Below are 20919 nucleotides of genomic sequence, written 5' to 3' on the forward strand. Positions count from 1 at the left end.
TCCTAAATCTGCTTAACTCGCTGTTGGGCGGTAGGGCTTGGCAAGAAAGCAGCGTTCACAGTTGAAAACGGCCATAATCCTTTTTATTTAAATAAAAGTGAACAGCCTCATGAGCCAGTAAAATAGCTTTTAAAAACAAGTCAGAAATTAAACAACTTGCCAAATATTAACGAGGAAATGAGATTAACACTTAACATCGGCAAAAGGTCTTTTAAACAATTAATAAATTAAGTAATTTGTCACGTATTAACTGGTATCTGAAGTCAGCCATGCTGTATATTGATAATCAATATCTTATCATTTACATAATTTTTCCATTGGTTTTTAATTATCTTACATGGCAGCAGCCAATTTGGTAACAACAGTAACCCAATCAATGCGTCACGTACGTTTGTGATATACGCTTAGAACCATGAGACGCTATACATACAAGTCAGTCCAGCGTCTGGCGGAGTAATCCGACGGACAGGCTGGTCGGCGAGAACTGAGCACCCACGGGTGTGCTGGTGGATGGGATAAGTCCCGTACAACGTGAACTACAACAGACTAAGAACTAATCTTAGGAAGCTAGTAACAATGTACTGCTTCACAAAGGGCGGTACATATTTTATTATACTACCATTTATGAGCCAAGCATCTGCCCAGTGAGCAGATATGGTGATAAGCAACAAAGCACTTACCAGCTTAGTAGAATTCTGATTACAGAAATGAGAAAAAGAGTGAGACTTAAGTGCCCCTAAAGTTAATTCGCAAACAGTTACTTGTAGTAATGATGCAGTAGGAACAGTCATTACACACTATTTTTAAATGGAAGAAAGATCAAAATCACTGACTTCTAACATTTTTTGCAGTAAGACTCTAGCCGTAAGTAACTAATTGGGCAGCTCTTACTAATGTAATCTCCACTATTTCAAACAGCTAAGCAACCGAAGCTCAAATCTCAATGTTTTCTTACCACGCTTCCGGTAACAACTACAGTGGAAAAGCACATTCTTATTTTAGCAGAATTTAGCATAGAAAATCTTAGGGCGGGTCATCTAATAACCCCACCAAAGACTTTTACAAATACTTAACTATAATGATTACAATAAAAAGGAACTCTGATTAAATTAAATGACAATTGAATCAAGACCCTAAACTGTCGACAGGCGTTCATATACATCAGTGAGGACAGTTAAAAAAGAGTGCCCCGACCGGGACTCGAACCCGGTATCTCCTAGTTACATGACAGACGCTCTATGCATCTTTTTTCATTTGGTTCGGTATTTTTTGTTGTGTTTGGTCTGGGTAGACGTCGCAAGACATCCGTTCAAGTTGATCGTTGATTCCTTTACTCAGTTTTTTATTACAGAGGGTGGGGGGGTGGTGGTTAGTGTTTAACGTCCCGTCGACAACGAGGTCATTAGAGACGGAGCGTAAGCTCGGGTTAGGGAAGGATTGGGAAGGAAATCGGCCGTGCCCTTTCAAAGGAACCATCCCGGCATTTGCCTGAAACGATTTAGGGAAATCACGGAAAACCTAAATCAGGATGGCCGGAGACGGGATCGAACCGTCGTCCTCCCGAATGCGAGTCCAGTGTGCTAACCACTGCGCCACCTCGCTCGGTGAATATTACAGAGGGTGAGCAGCCCTCTGACCGAACACGCTGAGCTATCTTGCCGGCTGCATCCGCACAGAAGGAGAAGGTGAATGGCCGGTTAGCCTTAACGATATGAAGATGGTATCTGTTCTGTACAACAACTACCAGCGTCACGCCTTAGCGAAAGATGTGGCAGAGAACCCGAGAAAATTCTGGTCGAATGTAAAATCGCTAAGGGGGTCTAAGGCTTCCACTCACTCCCTTGTCGACTGGTCTGGTGCGGCAGATGAAGACAGCAAAACGAAAGCCGAAGTTTAAAAACTTCGCGTTCAATAAATCGGTCACGCAGGAGAACCGTACGAACATACCGTCACTTGACCATCGCACAGACTCCCGTATGGACGACATAGAAATAAGCATACATAGCGTAGAGAAACAATTTTAAGTTTACAAAAAAATAAATCACCACATCCGAATGTAATCTCAGTTCAATTTAACAAAGAGTATACTACAGCATGGCCCCTTACCTAGCTTGCATTTATATTAAACCTGTAGCCCAGCACAAAGTCCCTAGCGACTGTACAAAATCTCAGGTCACTCCAGCGTATAAGAAAGGTGAAGGAACGGACCCCCAAAATTACAGACCAATATCCCTAACTTCTGTTTGCTGCACAACCCTAGAACACAATCTCAGTTCGAATACAATAAACTTTCTTGAGGCTAAGCAGCTTATGAACAGGAATCAGCATGGTCTTAGATGACATCACTCGTGCGAAACTCAGCTTCCCCTTTTCTGACATGATGTACTGAGGATTAACGATGACAAGCCACAGGCAGAATCTATATTTCCGGAAAGCTTTTGAAACGGTGCCTCACTGTCGGCTCTTAACGAAGGTATGAGCATAATAAATAAGTTCAAAAACGAGTGAGTGGCCCGAAGACTTATTACATAATAGAGTCCAGTGTGTTGTCCTCGACGAAGAGTGCGTTGTGCTTTATTTAGGGCGCAAAAACTGAGGTCACATGCGCCAAAGTCAAAACTATAAATCACGAAGACAGTGAGGAGTTAAAAAACGACCATATGTCAATCCCAATTGACGTAAGAGAAGAGCTAAAAAACGTGGAGAGAGGGCTACAAAAGACGCCATACAGAAACGGAGATCCAAAACTAAAAACTAAATGGTCTTCGCCATATTGCTTTGACGGCTAAAAAGTAAAACTCGGTCGGTAGCCCGCGCGTCATTTGCTGAAACGGCCGATAACTCAGGCGGCAAACCCAAGTCAGGAAGTGTCGGACAGTTAAGACTTGGGCGCAAAGTGTACAAAGTGGTGAGGGAGTGCCACTTATCAAATGACGATGGCTAAAAAAGCAGTACCCAATACGTAATCTATTTAAAGCGACATCCTCTCCGCGACAGGGCCGAGAGGAGGTCGTCCAAGCAGCTGGGAAAGGCTTAATAATCCGGAACTTACTCCCATGAAGGCAGGACCAATGATGATTCCAAAGCGACACCACCTCCTGACAGACGGCAACACAGGGATCATTGGAGGGAATATAGGAATTGGAGGGAATATAGGAACTAGTGGGGCGAGGTAGGTGGACTGCAGCCTTCGCAGCTGCGTCGGCAGCCTCGTTTCCGACATGACCAGGAACCAACAAAAACAACACAGTGGCTCCACGAAGAATGAGCAAGTGACGGTTTTCCTAGACCTGTTTCTTTAAGGGATAGGCGATGTAAAGCCACATACACTTTGAAGGACGCTGAGAGAATCTGAGCATAGGACAACAATGTCTGTGACGCCAGATGTACTCCATTGCCTGATACAGGGAGAAGAACTCGGCTGGCAAATTCTAAGCAGTGTGCCGGAAGCCGATTACGAAAGACGTGGGCGCTAATGTAGAAGGCACATTCTACACCAAGATAAGCCTGAGAACCATCAGTGTACACAAATGTACTATCGCGAAGTTCAGTGCGAAGGCCGTGAAACTGAAGGTGATACCGCGAGGTTGGAATAGTGACCTTAGGAAGCGAATAAAGGACAAGGTTAATATGGGCCGTATTACAAAGCCAAGGAGGTGAAGGATTCACACCGACTGGGATAGTTGCAGTTAGTGTGAACTTAAGCTGCCGGAGCAAGTGCAGAAAGCTGACTCCAGAAAGTAACAGAGAAGAGCGACGCGCCCCATACTGGCGAAAAAAGGAATCATCGAAGAAGGAGGCATAGGATGCCTGGCCATGCATGGCAGACAAATGGCATGCATATCTTCTGAGGAGAAAGTCACGACGGCAGGACAGTGGTAGTTAAGCATACACACTCTCAACTGGGCTAGTGTAAAAAGTGCCAGTGATGTAATGGATGCCACGATGGTGGGTCGTGTTGAGTCGGTGTAAGAGGGTCAGACGCGCAGACGCATAAACAAAGCACCCGTAGTCTAGTTCCGAACGGCTATGGGACCGGAACAAATGGAGAAGGGTTGTTCGATTTGCATCTCAGGTTCAAATGGCTCTGAGCACTATGGGACTCAACTGCTGTGGTCATAAGTCCCTTGGAACTTAGAACTACTTAAACCTAACTAACCTAAAGACATCACACACATCCATGCCCGAGGCAGGATTCAAACCTGCGTCCGTAGCGGTCGCGCGGTTCCAGACTGGAGCGCCCAGAACCGCTCGGTCACTCCGGCCGGCTTGCATCTCAGGAAGTACCATTAAGGACGCTTAGCACGGGACCGCGTACAGAGGTCTGCCAGCTAAGATACATGGAAGGACCAAGAGAGTTTACTATCGAGCATGAGCTCCAGGAATTTAGTATTTTCAACTAACAGAAGAGTAATAGGCCCAAGATATAAAGATGGTGTGAAAACCAGTTGTACCACCAGAAATTCATACAGACGGTATTGTCAGTGGGAAAACGAAAGCCATTGTCGATGCTCCAGCAGTAAAGACGATCAAGACATAGCTGAAGACGCCACTCAGTGAGAAAGGTCCGTGGAAAGCTGTAATAGATGACAAAATCGTCAAAGAAAAGGGGAACCGGTGATGCCCGGCGTGAGACAGGCCATTATAGAGTTAATGGTGATAGAAAACAGGATAACGCTCAGGATGGAACCCTGAGGCACACCGGTTACCTGGATAAAGGTGTCCAACAAGACAGAAGCCACGAGCACCTTGAAAACTAGATCTTTTAAAAATTCACGAAGGAAACAGCTAGCTATGGAAGCCCCACATGTAAAAAGTACAGAGGATACCAGTTATCCAGCCAGTGTCGTAGGCCTTCTCCGAATTAAACAACACTGTCGCAGTCCGGGATTTCCGCTGGAAACCATACATCACATGGGTGGACAAAGTAACGAAATGATCAACTGCAGAACGCCGCTCTTGAAATCTGCACAATGCAACTGTTAAAAATTGGGAAACTCGAGTCACCAAACCAGCCTGTCATAAATCATACGTTCCATCGCCTTGCAAACACAGCTAGTAAGAGAAATGGGTTAGTAGCTAGAAGGAAGGTCTCTGTCCTTACCGGGCTTAGGTAGGGATATGAGGGTCTCTGCACGCCAACGTCCGGGAAATGTGCCTTCTGTCCAGATGTGTTTGTACATATTAAGCAGAAAGTGCTTGTCCGCAAGCGAAAGGTGTTGCAACATCTGAATGTGAACAACAACTGTCCCTGGGGCCGAGGATACGGATGAAGTGAGAGAATAATCTAGCTCCCTCATAGTATAGGCGGCATTGTAGCACTCACGATTCGGGGAAGAGAAGGGTATCGCCCGAGCCTCCTCCGCTCGCTTCCGATAGCAGCAAAATGGCGGCCCAAGGTGTAGGAGATAGCAATACGTTCCATTATGACATCGACTGCTACTGTAAGGCAGCAAATTGGGGAGTAGATCTTGCTCCTAGAGAGCCATCTGAGGTTGTCCCACAAGACACAGGAAGGTGTAGAACCGTTTAAAGAACTAGCGAATGAAATCCAGCTAGCAATCCAGCTAGGCCGGCCGGTGTGGCCGAGTGGCTCTAGGTGCTTCAGCTTGGAACCGCGCGACCGCTGCGCTCGCATGTTCGAATCCTGCCTCGGGCATGGATGTGTGTGATGTTAGTTAGGTTTAAGTAGTTCTAAGTTCTAGGGCACTGATGACCTCAGACGTTTAGTCCCATAGTGCTCGGAGCCATTTGAACCAAGCCAATCCCGCTAGCTTTTTTGCAATCCTGAAGAACGCGATGACACTTTGCATGCATCTGTTTATAATTAATGCAATTTGCGAGCGTAGGATGACGGTTAAAAATTGTAGAGAGCACGTCTCGATGCGCGAATTGCGTCACAGCATGCCTCATTCCACCAAGGGACTGGGACACGACCTGGTAAAGAGGAAGTGCGACCAATAAAACGTTTTGTAGCAGTATGGATAACATTTGGAGATATTTCAACTGGTCATCACAACTGAGGAAATCTTTTACTTCGAAGGTGGCCAGGGAGGAGTAAAGACTGAAGTCAGCCTTAGTAAGCTGCCATTTGGGAGTGCACGCGGTTGGGATAGGAGTCAGCAAACGGATGACACACGGGAAATAGTCGCCTGAGTCGGTGTCAGAAAGAATAGACACCTCAAGACGATGGAGAAGCTTGGCGGTACAGAAGGATAGGTCCTAATGGGAATAGGTGTGCGAGGAGTCGTAAAGGAAAGTGGGCGCTCCAGTATTAAGGCCGAAGAGGTTAAGTTGGGTAAGAAGGTCGTCCAAGATGGCACCTCGTTGACAGGTTTTGGGAAAATTCACTGTGTAGCAAAAATGGTGGAGGTAGCTGCCCAATAAGCTGAGGGAAGTCAGCCCTGGTGACTTTGAATGATGAGAAGAGGGGTCATAAATGGTACAAAGGGAAAAATTCAGGTGGGGAAGGAATAGGCAAACTGCAACAGCTTGAAGATGGGTAGTCAGGGAGATGGGCTGACTATGTATGTCGTCCCATATGAGCAGCATGGCGCCCCCATGAAATAGAATGCCGACCTCAGGAGGAATGTCAGAACGAATCGGTAAGAAGTGCGAAAGCTCAAAGTGGTCATGAAGGACCAATTTCGTTTCCTGAAGCGGAGTAAAAGTGGACGCTGCGATGTTGAAAGCAGCTGAAAATCCTCTTTGTGGGACCGAAGACCGCGAACCTTCCAATGGAGGAGAGTCGAGGAAGAGACGTAGGGGTGTCAACTCAGTGGCTGCCAAGTGACTGCTGGTGTGAGTCGCTACTACCAGGCGCAAAAGCTGGAGGATCCTGCTCCGTGGTGTCCATAAAAGCATTGGAATGAGCTTGTGCAGCTGGTCTGTAAAGTCCAATGCTGAAAAACGGTTGGTGGGGCACACCAGTGACACAGAGGCCAGACAGGCTAAGGTATCACATAACAACACCCAAAGAGGATCTTCTTACAGAAATCCTCGGGTGTTGTTTGGCTGGAGAGTCAGAGGATGTCTTCACATGGGTAGTGCTTCTGTCCTTTCTGGCCTACCAGTTGTGTAGCTGGTGGCTTCGCTCCTTGAGGCAAGTGTTTGACGGCTTGCTGCACAGCTGGACGGAGGGATGGCGATGCTACCTTGACGCTGGGCTATTTTACAACCTCAGAGCTGAATTAGAGGTTGTATGTCAGCGTTGCCATGTCCTTCATTGTGCAAGAGGTAAGACGAACAGAACTATAGGTGCCATGAGGGAGAACGCATGGTTTGAAACAAGCCAGTAACTTGCGTTTGACTGGGTAAGACACTTTTACCTTTACCTGGATTTCTTGGATAGCCTGCTCATCGAAATACATGGGTCAATCCTAAGAGGAGGTGGCATGGCCGCCATTGCAGCTGATACAACGGAGAGAGAGAGGTGGACAATCGCCCTTGTGCGCATCCCTACCACAGGTTAAACATTTGGCTGGGTGTTGATAAGATGTTCTAGTGTGGTTGAAACGATGGCACTGATAGCAGCACATCAGGGTCGGAATGTATGGCTGGACTGTGACAATTTTATAGCCCGCTTTGATCTTGGACTGGAGCACCACACTATAAAAGGTGAGAAAAAAGTATAGGTGGGGACTAAGAAGGACTCTACCTTTTTCATCACTCGATGAATGGCAATGACACCATCGGAGAGGTAAGATTGGAGTTCGGCCTTGGTTAGCCTGTCGAACAGCCTGGTGTAAATTACACCGTGGGAAGAATTCAAAGTTCTATGGGCCTCAACAAAAACAGGGTAGCTTTGGAGAAGCGAAGTAGCAAGTAGTTGTTGTGCTTCAGAACCAGAAGTAGTCTTCAAAAGCAAAGTGACATTCTGTAAACCAGAGCAGGATTTCACAGGACCGCCAACTGCATACACATCCTTTCTGAATAATAAACGGATTTACCATGGTGAAGATCTTGGGTACGTGAGACCACGAGGAACCGTGGTGCAGTGGGAAGAATCTTTGAATTATTAGCCTCACTACGTTTACGTTTCGTAGGCATTCATTGTAAAGATGATTGGCCCATTTAGAGACAATGCCCCATAATTGCCAGCTTGTCTGATGGTGCGCTCCTTCTAACTGGGGGCCCCTTCAGAAGGTGGCACACTGACCTTAGTCCACTCTTAAAGTGACACCTCCCGAACACCTAACAGATGGTCTAGTTAGCAATTTGTGAAGGTTAAAGCTCAGGCAATCACCCATCCCTGGGCCTGGCTTCTACCAGGGGGTCCCTTCGAACCCTACCTGTCGACCAGGAGCTGGAAAATACAAGTTACTCAGTCACCTGTTACGCCTCAGACGCGTGGGCCGACCTTCAGGAGAACACAGGGAGGACAAAGAAAAACAGGAGTCTCAAATGTCAAAATACAGTAACGAGAGGAGAAGGGAAACAAAGAAAGAAAAAGGGAGCGGAAAACAGTGGTGAGAGTGCTCCAACGCCAGCGACCGACCGACAATGCAGAACATTCCCATTAACACGCCAGACATGCTCCCAGGTAGGGGAAAGAAGAATAGACAGGATAGACATGCAGCACAGATGGGGAAAAATGCTAGGGCCCCGTGGTAGCTAAGCACAAACCCAGCAAAGTGTGGCGAGTCCTCGGGGGGAGGGAGGCTCAGATGGTGGTGGCAGGAGCGTCAATGTTGAAATGGTGACGAGTCTACCAGCAGCAGGCGTCTCCGAGGTAGGAAAGCGAGGAGCTGCTAGACGACACAGAACAGGTGAGAACGAAGACGGCGGCAGATGGCGGTGGTAGACTGCGACTGGGGGCTTCCAAAGATTCGATTTCGCCCTTGAGGGTAGGTCAGGCCACAGGAGATGCTGAAGAGCCAGACGCACTTATGCATTTCTGCAGATACTAGCGCATGCGGTACGTGCTGGTGTATTTCGGCGCATAAGTCAGGAGCCTCAAATGCGGGGTATAGCTGTGTGTGCTACCCTCGGTGATGTAAGTAAGAGGGTGATCTACACTTTTTTTTTTTTGTCATCAGTCTACTGACTGGTTTGATGCGGCCCGCCACGAATTCCTTTCCTGTGCTAACCTCTTCATCTCAGAGTAGCACTTGTAACCTACGTCCTCAATTATTTGCTTGACGTATTCCAATCTCTGTCTTCCTCTACGGTTTTTGCCCTCTACAGCTCCCTCTAGTACCATGGAAGTCATTCCCTCATGTCTTAGCAGATGTCCTATCATCTTGTCCCTTCTCCTTATCAGTGTTTTCCACATATTTCTTTCCGATTCTGCGTACAACCTCCTCATTCCTTACCTTATCAGTCCACCTAATTTTCAACATTCGTCTGCAGCACCACATCTCAAATGCTTCGATTCTTTTCTGTTCCGGTTTTCCCACAGTCCATGTTTCACTACCATACAATGCTGTAATCCAGACGTAAATCCTCAGAAATTTCTTCCTCAAATTAAGGCCGGTATTTGATATTAGTAGACTTCTCTTGGCCAGAAATGCCTTTTTTGCCGTAGCGAGTCTGCTTTTGATGTCCTCCTTGCTCCGTCCGTCATTGGTTATTTCACTGCCTAGGTAGCAGAATTCCCTAACTTCATTGACTTCGTGACCATCAATCCTGATGTTAAGTTTCTCGCTGTTCTCATTTCTACTACTTCTCATTACCTTCGTCTTTCTCCGATTTACTCTCAAACCATACTTTGTACTCATTAGACTGTTCATTCCGTTCAGCAGACCATTTAATTCTTCTTCACTTTCACTCAGGATAGCAATGTCATCAGCGAATCGTATCATTGATATCCTTTCACCTTGTATTTTAATCCCACTCCTGAACCTTTCTTTTATTTCCATCACTGCTTCCTCGATGTACAGATTGAAGAGTAGGGGCGAAAGGCTACAGCCTTGTCTTACACCCTTCTTAATACGAGCACTTCGTTCTTGTTGGTCCACTCTTATTATTCCCTCTTGCTTGTTGTACATATTGTATATGACCCGTCTCTCCCTATAGCTTACCCCTACTTTATTCAGAACTCGAACAGCTTGCACCATTTTATATCGTCGAACGCTTTTTCCAGGTCGACAAATCCTATGAAAGTGTCTTGATTTTTCTTTAGCCTTGCTTCCATTATTAGCCGTAACGTCAGAATTGCCTCTCTCGTCCCTTTACTTTTCCTAAAGCCTACTGGTCATTAAAATTGCTACACCATGAATATGACGTGCTACAGACGCGAAATTTAACCGATCTGAAGAAGATGCTATGATATTCAAATGAATAGATTTTCAGAGCATTCACACAAGGTTGGCGCCGGTGGCGACACCTACAACGTTGTGACATGAGGAAAGTTTCCAACAGATTTCTCATACACAAACAGCGGTTGACCGGCATTGCCTGGTGAAACGTTGTAGTGATGCCTCGTGTAAGAAGGAGAAATGCGTACCATCACGTTTCCGACTTTGATAAAGATCTGATCCTAGCCTATCACGGCTGCGGTTTATCGTATCGCGACATTGCTGCTCGCGTTGGTCGAGATCCAATGACTGTTAGCAGAATATGGAATCGGTGGGTTCAGGAGGGTAAAACGGAACGCCGTGCTGGATCCGAAGGGCCTCGTATCACTAGCAGTCGAGATGACAGGTATCTTATCCGCATGGCTGTAACGGTTCGTGCAGCCACGTCTCGATCCCTGAGTCAACAGATGGAGATGTTTGCAAGACAACAACCACCTGCAAAAACAGTTCGACGACGTTTGCAGCAGAATTTACTATCATCTAGGAGACCATGGCTGCGGTTAACCTTGACACTGCATCACAGACAGGAGCGCCTGCGATGGTGTACTCAACGACGAACCTGGGTGGACGAATGGCAAAACGTCATTTTTTCGGATGAATCCAGGTTCTGTTTACAGCATCATGATGTTCGCATCCTTGTTTGGCGACATCGTGGTGAACGCTAATTGGAAGCGTATATTCGTCATCGCCATACTGCCGTATCACCCGGCGAGATTGAATGGGGTGCCAATCGGTTACATGTCTCGGTCACCTCTTGTTCGCATTGACGGCACTTTGAACGGTGGACCTTACATTTCTGATGTTTTACGACTCGTGGCTCCTCCCTTGATTCGATCCCTGCGAAGGCCTACATTTCAGCAGGATAATGCACGACCGCATGTTGCAGGTCCTGTACGGACCTTTCTGGATACAGAAAATGTTCGACTGCTGCCCTGGCCAGCGCATTCTCCAGAACTCTCACCAACTGAATACGTCTGGTCAATGGTGGCCGAGCAACTGGCTCGTCACAATACGCCAGTCATTACTCTTGATGAACTGTGGTACCGTGTTGAAGCTGCATGGGCAGCTGTACCTGTACACGTGATCCAAGCTCTGTTTGACTCAATGCCCAGGCTTATCAAGGCCGTTGTTATGGCCAGAGGTGGTTGCTCTGGGTACTGATTTCTCAGGATCTATACACTCAAATTGCGTGAAAATGTAATCACATGTCAGTTCTAGTGTAATATATTCGTCCACTGATTACCCGTTTACCATCTGCATTTTTCCTTGGTGTAGCAATTTTAATGGCTAGTAGTGTAATAATTGAATACCAAATGATCCCGTCGATTCCGTTGAGTCACACACACAGTTCGGCTGTGCCGTGCGAGTCATCACCTGACGCATACGCCAAAAGACGCCAGCACGTTTCGCATGCGCGAGATTTGGCATAAACGGCGTGAATGCACCTGGCTCTTCGGTAATTGTCTACTCACTTGGAGATGGCCTGACGTCTCTGGGCCGAAATATCGTGGTTGAATATGGATGGGATCCGGCAGCACACAAGAAAATTATTGACAGGGAAATGACAAGTTTTTAATTTTTGCGAGACTGGTACAAGGCATGGTCAATGTTTCGTCCACAGTTCTCTGCCACAAGTTGAAATCGAGAAGCAGCATATTCCAAAACAGAGGAGTGTTTCTGTGACCACGTTCAGAGTACATTACGCATAGCTTGCCTTCGATTCAGCTACGTTCGTAATTGGAGCGTTGAACACATCTTCTTTGAAAAATCCTCACAGCCAGAAGCCACAATGATTAACATCAGGTAACCTGGATGACTAAGTCGTAGGCAAATGACGGTTGGTAATTCTAAAATTTCAGAATTGCCTCCACAGCTGGCACAGGAGCAGGACTCGATAAAAATAGGGCTCTAAGATAAAAATGCCGTCAACGCACTGTACACTGTCGCCTTTGCAGAATGAAGCGGTGCCGGTTCATGTGCGTGCGGCTTTACCACAGCCCATATTCTGCAGTTCTGAAGAGATGGACATGGGCTTCGTCTGTCCGCACCGTGTTCCATAGCCATTCATTGTCCACTTCTATGCGAGCAAGAAATTCCAGAGCGGACGATTGACTTACTGGCAGGTAAGGAACGAACTTCTGAAAATGCGTCATTTCGTACGGACAGCAGTGCAGGATGTTTCGTAGGATTTTATGCACCTTGCTCACAAGCATGTTAAACTTCAGAGCAATTCCCCGTGCACTTAACCCTGGTTGACCCGTCCTGCAATACTGACAGACGTCAAATCAGCTGGTTCCTTCCTCTGCGACATTGCACTTCAAACGAACCTATGTTTCCGACTTTTGTAATGATATTCTCCAGACCCTTTGAAGACATCGTAGCAACGCTTTTTTTTTTAAACCCGCGAGTGTCGGGAAGTTCGGCAGAGCTACTGATGCACAGTCACCGTGGTTATAAAAGAGCTTTACCAGCACGCGCGATCCTTCATGCACGCAGTCATCTTTGGCGTCTTAGACTCAATCTGAAGAACAACTGCTTGCCGTGCTTCTACACTCCTGGAAATTGAAATAAGAACACCGTGAATTCATTGTCCCAGGAAGGGGAAACTTTATTGACACATTCCTGGGGTCAGATACATCACATGATCACACTGACAGAACCACAGGCACATAGACACAGGCAACAGAGCTTGCACAATGTCGGCACAAGTACAGTGTATATCCACCTTTCGCAGCAATGCAGGCTGCTATTCTCCCATGGAGACGATCGTAGAGATGCTGGATGTAGTCCTGTGGAACGGCTTGCCATGCCATTTCCACCTGGCGCCTCAGTTGGACCAGCGTTCGTGCTGGACGTGCAGACCGCGTGAGACGACGCTTCATCCAGTCCCAAACATGCTCAATGGGGGACAGATCCGGAGATCTTGCTGGCCAGGGTAGTTGACTTACACCTTCTAGAGCACGTTGGGTGGCACGGGATACATGCGGACGTGCATTGTCCTGTTGGAACAGCAAGTTCCCTTGCCGGTCTAGGAATGGTAGAACGATGGGTTCGATGACGGTTTGCATGTACCGTGCACTATTCAGTGTCCCCTCGACGATCACCAGTGGTGTACGCCAGTATAGGAGATCGCTCCCCACACCATGATGCCGGGTGTTGGCCCTGTGTGCCTCGGTCGTATGCAGTCCTGATTGTGGCGCTCACCTGCACGGCGCCAAACACGCATACGACCATCAATGGCACCAAGGCAGAAGCGACTCTCATCGCTGAAGACGACACGTCTCCATTCGTCCCTCCATTCACGCCTGTCGCGACACCACTGGAGGCGGGCTGCACGATGTTGGGGCGTGAGCGGAAGACGGCCTAACGGTGTGCGGGACCGTAGCCCAGCTTCATGGAGACGGTTGCGAATGGTCCTCGCCGATACCCCAGGATCAACAGTGTCCCTAATTTGCTGGGAAGTGGCGGTGCGGTCCCCTATGGCACTGCGTAGGATCCTACGGTCTTGGCGTACATCCGTGCGTCGCTGCGGTCCGGTCCCAGGTCGACGGGCACGTGCACCTTCCGCCGACCACTGGCGACAACATCGATGTACTGTGGAGACCTCACGCCCCACGTGTTGAGCAATTCGGCGGTACGTCCACCCGGCCTCCCGCATGCCCACTATACGCCCTCGCTCAAAGTCCGTCAACTGCACATACGGTTCACGTCCACGCTGTCGCGGCATGCTACCAGTGTTAAAGACTGCGATGGAGCTCCGTATGCCACGGCAAACTGGCTGACACTGACGGCGGCGGTGCACAAATGCTGCGCAGCTAGCGCCATTCGACGGCCAACACCGCGGTTCCTGGTGTGTCCGCTGTGCCGTGCGTGTGATCATTGCTTGTACAGCCCTCTCGCAGTGTCCGGAGCAAGTATGGTGGGTCTGACACACCGGTGTCAATGTGTTCTTTTTTCCATTTCCAGGAGTGTATTAGTGTGCATGTTCTGAATCTTACAGCACCACCTATTGTTCAAATATTCTCAAAATTTTTTTCGATCCATCACATTTCCCCCAGTGTCAATAAAATGCTGTTACATTTGACATCATTCCGAGCGGCGTCTCTCTTTGTACAGCGTTTTGAAACTGGAATTTCAGTTACGGCCACACTGTCGTATATGTATTCTCGTTGTCCCATTTAGTTTACCACGGTATAATGATGCATCGAACAATGTAACAACTGGCAATTTATAGCTTGCATATTTATATCTTTTAAAATGTGTCTGACAATTATATTTCAAAATTTAGCTTAAAGTAGAATTTTGCTATCTTTCCATGAAGTAGGATGGTTGTATCATTAGAGATATGCAGCACTCAAGCCAGCATAGAATCAGTCAAACATAAGGTAGAGAAAGCATTTATAGCCTTTTAAGTATACAGGAAGAGAGTGGTAAATTATATAATTAAATACAGCTTTGAAAATTGAACACGCGGTAGTCGTTCCATAGATCGCTGTGCTTATATGAGTTGTGAAGACTGCTTCACTGGACGGACAATGTGAACAGATCTTAAAGAAAGAAACAGAAATTTGCGATTATTTATTATTAAACACAGCCTTGATCACAATTTATTTATCACGGTGACCGGTTTCGGCCACTACTGTGGTCATCTTCAGACCAATGAGTAAGAACCTCCTTCTGGTGGTAAATCACTACCAGAAGGAGGTTCTTACTCATTGGTCTGAAGATGACCACAGTAGTGGCCGAAACCGGTCACCGTGATAAATAAATTGTGATCAAGGCTGTTTTTGATAAATAATATTTATGACACATTGATCACTGTTCACTCCCACAATGTATTCAAAAGTAAGAAATTTGAGAGTTTGTTAATGCACTTTCGTAATTCAGTTTTTAAAGTGTCAAAGTTCGCAAATATTGAGTAAGAATTAATATATTTTACACATTATTAAGGAAAACAGTTGCCCTTGTTCTACACTGTACGTAAATTAGAAATATTATCCAAAGAAAGAAAATTAAGATTTTGTCGTTCGTCTGAACGATGTTGAATTATACCATTTTTGCCATTTTAGAATCAGAAATTGACTCAGTGTCCTTCAGTATCTGGTAAACCGTCGTTCATCATTACTAATTCACTCGAAACGAAAGAAAAAGTGAAACATACTTTTAGAACGGAAGTGGTGAGATACCTGGAACAAAAGGAAATATCTTTCGGTTCGTTAAACACACGTTTCATTTTTTATTATTTCTTAATAATTCCTCGACTGCTGCATATGTGGCACAAGACAGTTTTGAGCCCCACGGTGGAGGGCTGTGACTCGAAAGATCCCTGTGGGAAGTGCACCGCTGCCTCTGCCGCGGCTGCCACCCCTCATCCCTAAACATTACCGGAATTTATGGAGGCTCTCGTCCCGGAAACGTTTTTAACGAGGCTTTCGACAGCCGCTTATTGCAGCCCTGACGCCGTGGAATAAATGGCGCCCATTCATTTCCACGGTGCCCGTTTATTTTGCTGTTGTTCTCCCAAAATTTCCAAGATATTTTAAAGTATAAACATTTTGTTAATTATGCATTCGACCTGTGTTTCCGTTCTAGATGAGCTTTGTCACACTAAAGTAGAGACCTCCTGAATTTCTAAGAAGCCAGAGTCAATAACATTTTCTATATTTATTAACAAAAACAGGTGGGCAGACACCCTCCTACGTCGATAAATTACTGGAGTGTTAGTATTTACCAAAGTAATGCAACGCAGTTAATATTAATACACGCAGATGATAGTTCTCGGTAAACGTAGTCCACAATCACATACGCTGAGGCCACCGTCTTCAAGCAACGGATTCTTGTTCAAACGCCCAGGTACAAACAGAATATAAACACCAACTGCCCCTGACGGAAGTTAAGATAACTACGAGCAATTTTAGGGCTTGTTTGTCTACAAACTGCAGATGGACTGACAGTCGTCATTCTTTTTGATGAGTCACTATCTTTATTGTAATTATCCTGCGACAATCTTGAAGATACGTCTACAAGCATCAAATGCATTACTTCGCTACCCTTCAACTGCTCCCTCGAAGATGCCCCGGGAGAAGGGGGATAAACGTGCATAGGGAACAGATACCGATGGAAAGGTTCTCAGATGATTGGTTCAAATGGCTCTGAGCACTATGGGACTTAACATCTGAGGTCATCAGTCTCCTAGAACTTAGAACTACTTAAACCTATCTAACCTAAGGACATCACACACATCCATTCCAGAGGCAGGATTCGAACCTGCGACCGTCGCGGTCGCGCGGTTCCAGGCTGAAGCTCCTAGAACGGCTCGGTCACAACGGCCGGCGTTCTCAGATGACACAGAGCTATTACTGACTCGTGAAAACAAGTAATTCCGTTGAAAGTAATGGATACGACACTTCTTAAGGGATTTGCGTTAAGAATAAACAAGACAACCGTAGGTAATAAAGAGTAGTCGATGACGTAAACAATTTTCATAGTGTTATAAAACTGGGAACTGCACAGTAGACACAATAGCGAAGAAATTCTTCAATTTGGGAAGAAAAGTTACACCGGATGGACGAAGCATAGAAAATAGGAGAATGGCACGGATGAAAACGGTTTCTACAGTAAAAACAACTCCGCTAGTAGCAGAGAACTTTCAAAAAGTATTCGTCTGGAGAACCGCATTGTATGGCAGTGAAACCGATATCCGAATGTTAATGAAAGGGGAATCAAAGCACTTCAAATATTGTATTACCGAAGAATTTAAAAATCAAGTGGACAAATTGCTTTTGTTGTCTTGTTCTTGTTTTGTGGGTCGTGAGTCATCTGACTGCTTGATATGGCCGCCATGAATTCCTCTCTGTGTAGAAACAGTATGAAATGTTGAAGTTCTGAAAAGAATAAGTTATGAAAGCCCCTAACGATGACAACGGACAGGTTAATAAAACATCTGCAGTGGCATACGGATGTGGCCAATTCGGCCCTCGATGGGATGGACAAACAGTACGTAATACAAACAGATTGTAGGCAGTTATACATGTATTAAATATTTAGAGATGAGAAACACAGTACAAGATTGGAAATTTAGGAGTAGCTTTAAACCAATAGAAAGACTATGGACTTCAAATAGTAGCTGGTCAGTGAAAACGGTTTTCAAGCGTAAACGTTGGCATAAGTATCTTGTGATTTTCTTGATACAGTCCTGATCAGTAAAACAACGGCTATTTATGTCTATGAAGTACTTGATAGGCAGCATTGTTCTCGTTGGTAAACGACTCACATGAGGCCTCATAATAAAAAAAATTGTGATAATTAATAGAAACCCTCAGCTACTGACTGGCGTTATTGATGTACCTCGATGGGGACATTTGGAAATGTGTGCTCCGACCGGGATTTCCTGCTTACATGGCAGACGCTCTTTCAATCTGAGCCACCGAGGGCACAGATGAATAGTGCAACTGCAGGGACTTATCCCTTCCACGCTTCCCGTGAGACCCACATTCTCAACTGTCCACAATCTACATACGTAATGCACCTAATACATATTTGCCCATCTACTCATTATTCGCGCACGCTAAGGTGACAATTCCCCTATGAGTTAGGTACATTACGTATGTAGATTTTGGATAGTTGAGAATGTGGGTCTCACGGGAAGCGTGCAGGGATAAGTCCATGCGGTCGCGCAATTCGTTTGTGTCCTCGGTGGATCAGATGGATAGAGCGTTCTCCATGTAAACAGAAGATACCGGGTTCGAATCCCGGTCGGGGCACACATTTTCAGCTGTCCACATCAAGGTACATGAACAATACCTGTCGGCAGCTGAGTGTTCCAATTAATTATCATTTATTCTAAAGAAGCTGCACGGTCATCATCAATGTTATCTGTTCCTTCGAGAACAGTTTCTATCTTCATATATATATATATATATATATATATATATATATATATATATATATATATATATATATACAAATTTGTTAAAGGAAGAAATGTCTGGATATTCACAATCTCTTTTTACACATACCGGTGTCCCTCATCGTCGCTGGAACAGCGTGGTTGGGAACGGATGTCGCATGGTTAATTCAAGGGCTTGCCGAATGCATTTCCTTTCACCACCGCTTGAAACCCTGGGACGCGATATGGTAACCCAACTACGTGCGTGTAGCGTATTTTATGTGAAAGTCAACGAAGCTTTTCAAAATGTTAGCTAATCGTATAAGTGAAGCTCAACTTGGGTACCAGCCCGGCATTCATCTATTGGGATGTAACTAACAGAGCATAAAGCACACCCTCGTTAATCCACCGGGTGGATTCGAACCGGGGCCAGCGCATACCCCCGTCCCGTAAGCGGCACATTAGCACACGCCCTGTTATACGGGTTGGTGGATATTTACAATGATTGTACTAAAGCAATGATTATTACTGAACTACTTAAATGCTACATATCTGAGGTTACAAAGCTGTAGTTAAATCTTAATTATATTGGCGCCAACTGATTGAGACTCTCTCCCCGATAGGTTGTCCACTAAACAGGAAAAAAACATAGCACACAATTTGTTACTGAAATTCAATATTGAGATTCATTCTCACAGTTATACTTCGCGCTAAACAATCACAAATTATTTTAATACACTAGCAGATGAAAAGTACCCGGACACCTCTGTATAATGCGGAATTGTTCACAAGATGTCACGAGAGGGGTTCCGCATGTATAAACGGAAGTGAGGTATACTGTGTTGTCAATATAGCGGCAGTAATAGCACTAAAGGTATGTCAGGAGTTCTGCGCGGCCTCCAAAGTGGACTAGTCCCTGCATGAGAGCCAAGTAACAAATCCATCAGGGACTATTAAACTCTTCTAAAACTACCCAATGTCATACCACGTATTCGAAATTAATTGGATAACCGACCGCTCCACACATGGAACGACGCGACGCAGTGAGGAAATTATGTAAACATAATCTGTGACTCTTCAAATGTGAGCTAATGTTAGTTGAAACAAACAGTTCCAGTCTCTTTAGCAAAGAGTCTAATCTCGCGCACTCTTTCAGTCTTAGCTTCTGATACAGAAGCACGCTTAGATACGAAGTGGGATGTTCACAATATCTGCATATTTCATGTTAACATATAGCTCTGAAATATTCTTATTGAAAGTGAATTACTGTATCTACCTCGTACTGACCTATATTTAATTGGTTCAGCATTAGTCTGAGACGAGACGACGTGGAAATCTTTATAAAGTGATGCAATTGAGGGTCGCCATCGAAGCTGATAAGCACGGTCAATCGTAGAACCTGCCTTCATTACATTTTCTTGATTTACGAAGTCCGTTTACAATTTGTTGTATGCATTTTTATGCTCGCCAGCATTGTCGATTCACACCTGTATTACCGACACACGGTCTAACGTCACCGTATTAACGAGTAACTACGAAAACCAGCTACGCCGATTTTAAAGTCAAAGTTTTATTCATTTCATTTTCTTTATTAGAATGTCTCGTATTCTCTTATAATATTGGTGGTCTCAGCAGTTCCATTTCTAAACATTTTTAATTATTAACTCTGAACCGGAGGAGAAATATTGCAAATGGGGAGACCGAATCACGACGTGTAATATTTTTCATAGTTTTCTTCTATGTTTCACGGGATTCTGCCTCATCGGTCTTGCACGAAAACATTATTACTGGAAATGAATGGAACATATTACGGACGAAAATCGGACGCATTTGAATAAAGAAACTGTGGAAACAGAAACACTGAAGACAACGCGACGCCATCGCTAATTCAAAAAATGGTTCAACTGGCTCTGAGCCCAATGGGACTTAACATCTGAGGTCATCAGTCCCCTAGAACTTAGAACTACTTAAACCTAAGTAACCTAAGGACATCACACACATCCATTCCCGAGGCAGGATTCGAACCTGCGACCGTAGCGGTCGCGCGGTTCCAGACTGAAGCGCCTAGAGCCGCTGGGCCATACCGGACGGCTAGCTATTTCAGATACAGCCATTAGGCACAGCACGGTTTTTGCTCCAGTGCTTACAATTAATACGAGGTGCATTCAAGTTCTAAGGCCTCCGATTTTTTTTCTAAGTAACTACTCACCTGAAATCGATGAAACTGGCGTTACTTCTCGACGTAATCGCCCTGCAGACGTACACATTTTTACAACGCTGACGCCATGATTCCATGGCAGCGGCGAAGGCTTCTTTAGGAGTCTGTTTTGACCACTGGAAAATCGCTGAGGCAATAGCAGCACGGCTGGTGAATGTGCGGCCACGGAGAGTGTCTTTCATTGTTGGAAAAAGCCAAAAGTCACTAGGAGCCAGGTCAGGTGAGTAGGGAGCATGAGGAATCACTTCAAAGTTGTTATCACGAAGAAACTGTTGCGTAACGTTCGCTCGATGTGCGGGTGTGTTGTCTTGGTGAAACAGCACACGCGCAGCCCTTCCCGGACGTTTTTGTTGCAGTGCAGGAAGGGATTTGTTCTTCAAATCATTTTCGTAGGATGCACCTGTTACCGTAGTGCCCTTTGGAACGCAATGGGTAAGGATTACGCCCTCGCTGTCCCAGAACATGGACTCCATCATTTTTTCAGCACTGGCGGTTACCCGAAATTTTTTTGGTGG

The sequence above is a fragment of the Schistocerca cancellata genome, chromosome 7 (genome assembly GCF_023864275.1).
Source record: "Schistocerca cancellata isolate TAMUIC-IGC-003103 chromosome 7, iqSchCanc2.1, whole genome shotgun sequence".
NCBI classification, from domain to species: Eukaryota; Metazoa; Arthropoda; class Insecta; order Orthoptera; family Acrididae; genus Schistocerca; species Schistocerca cancellata.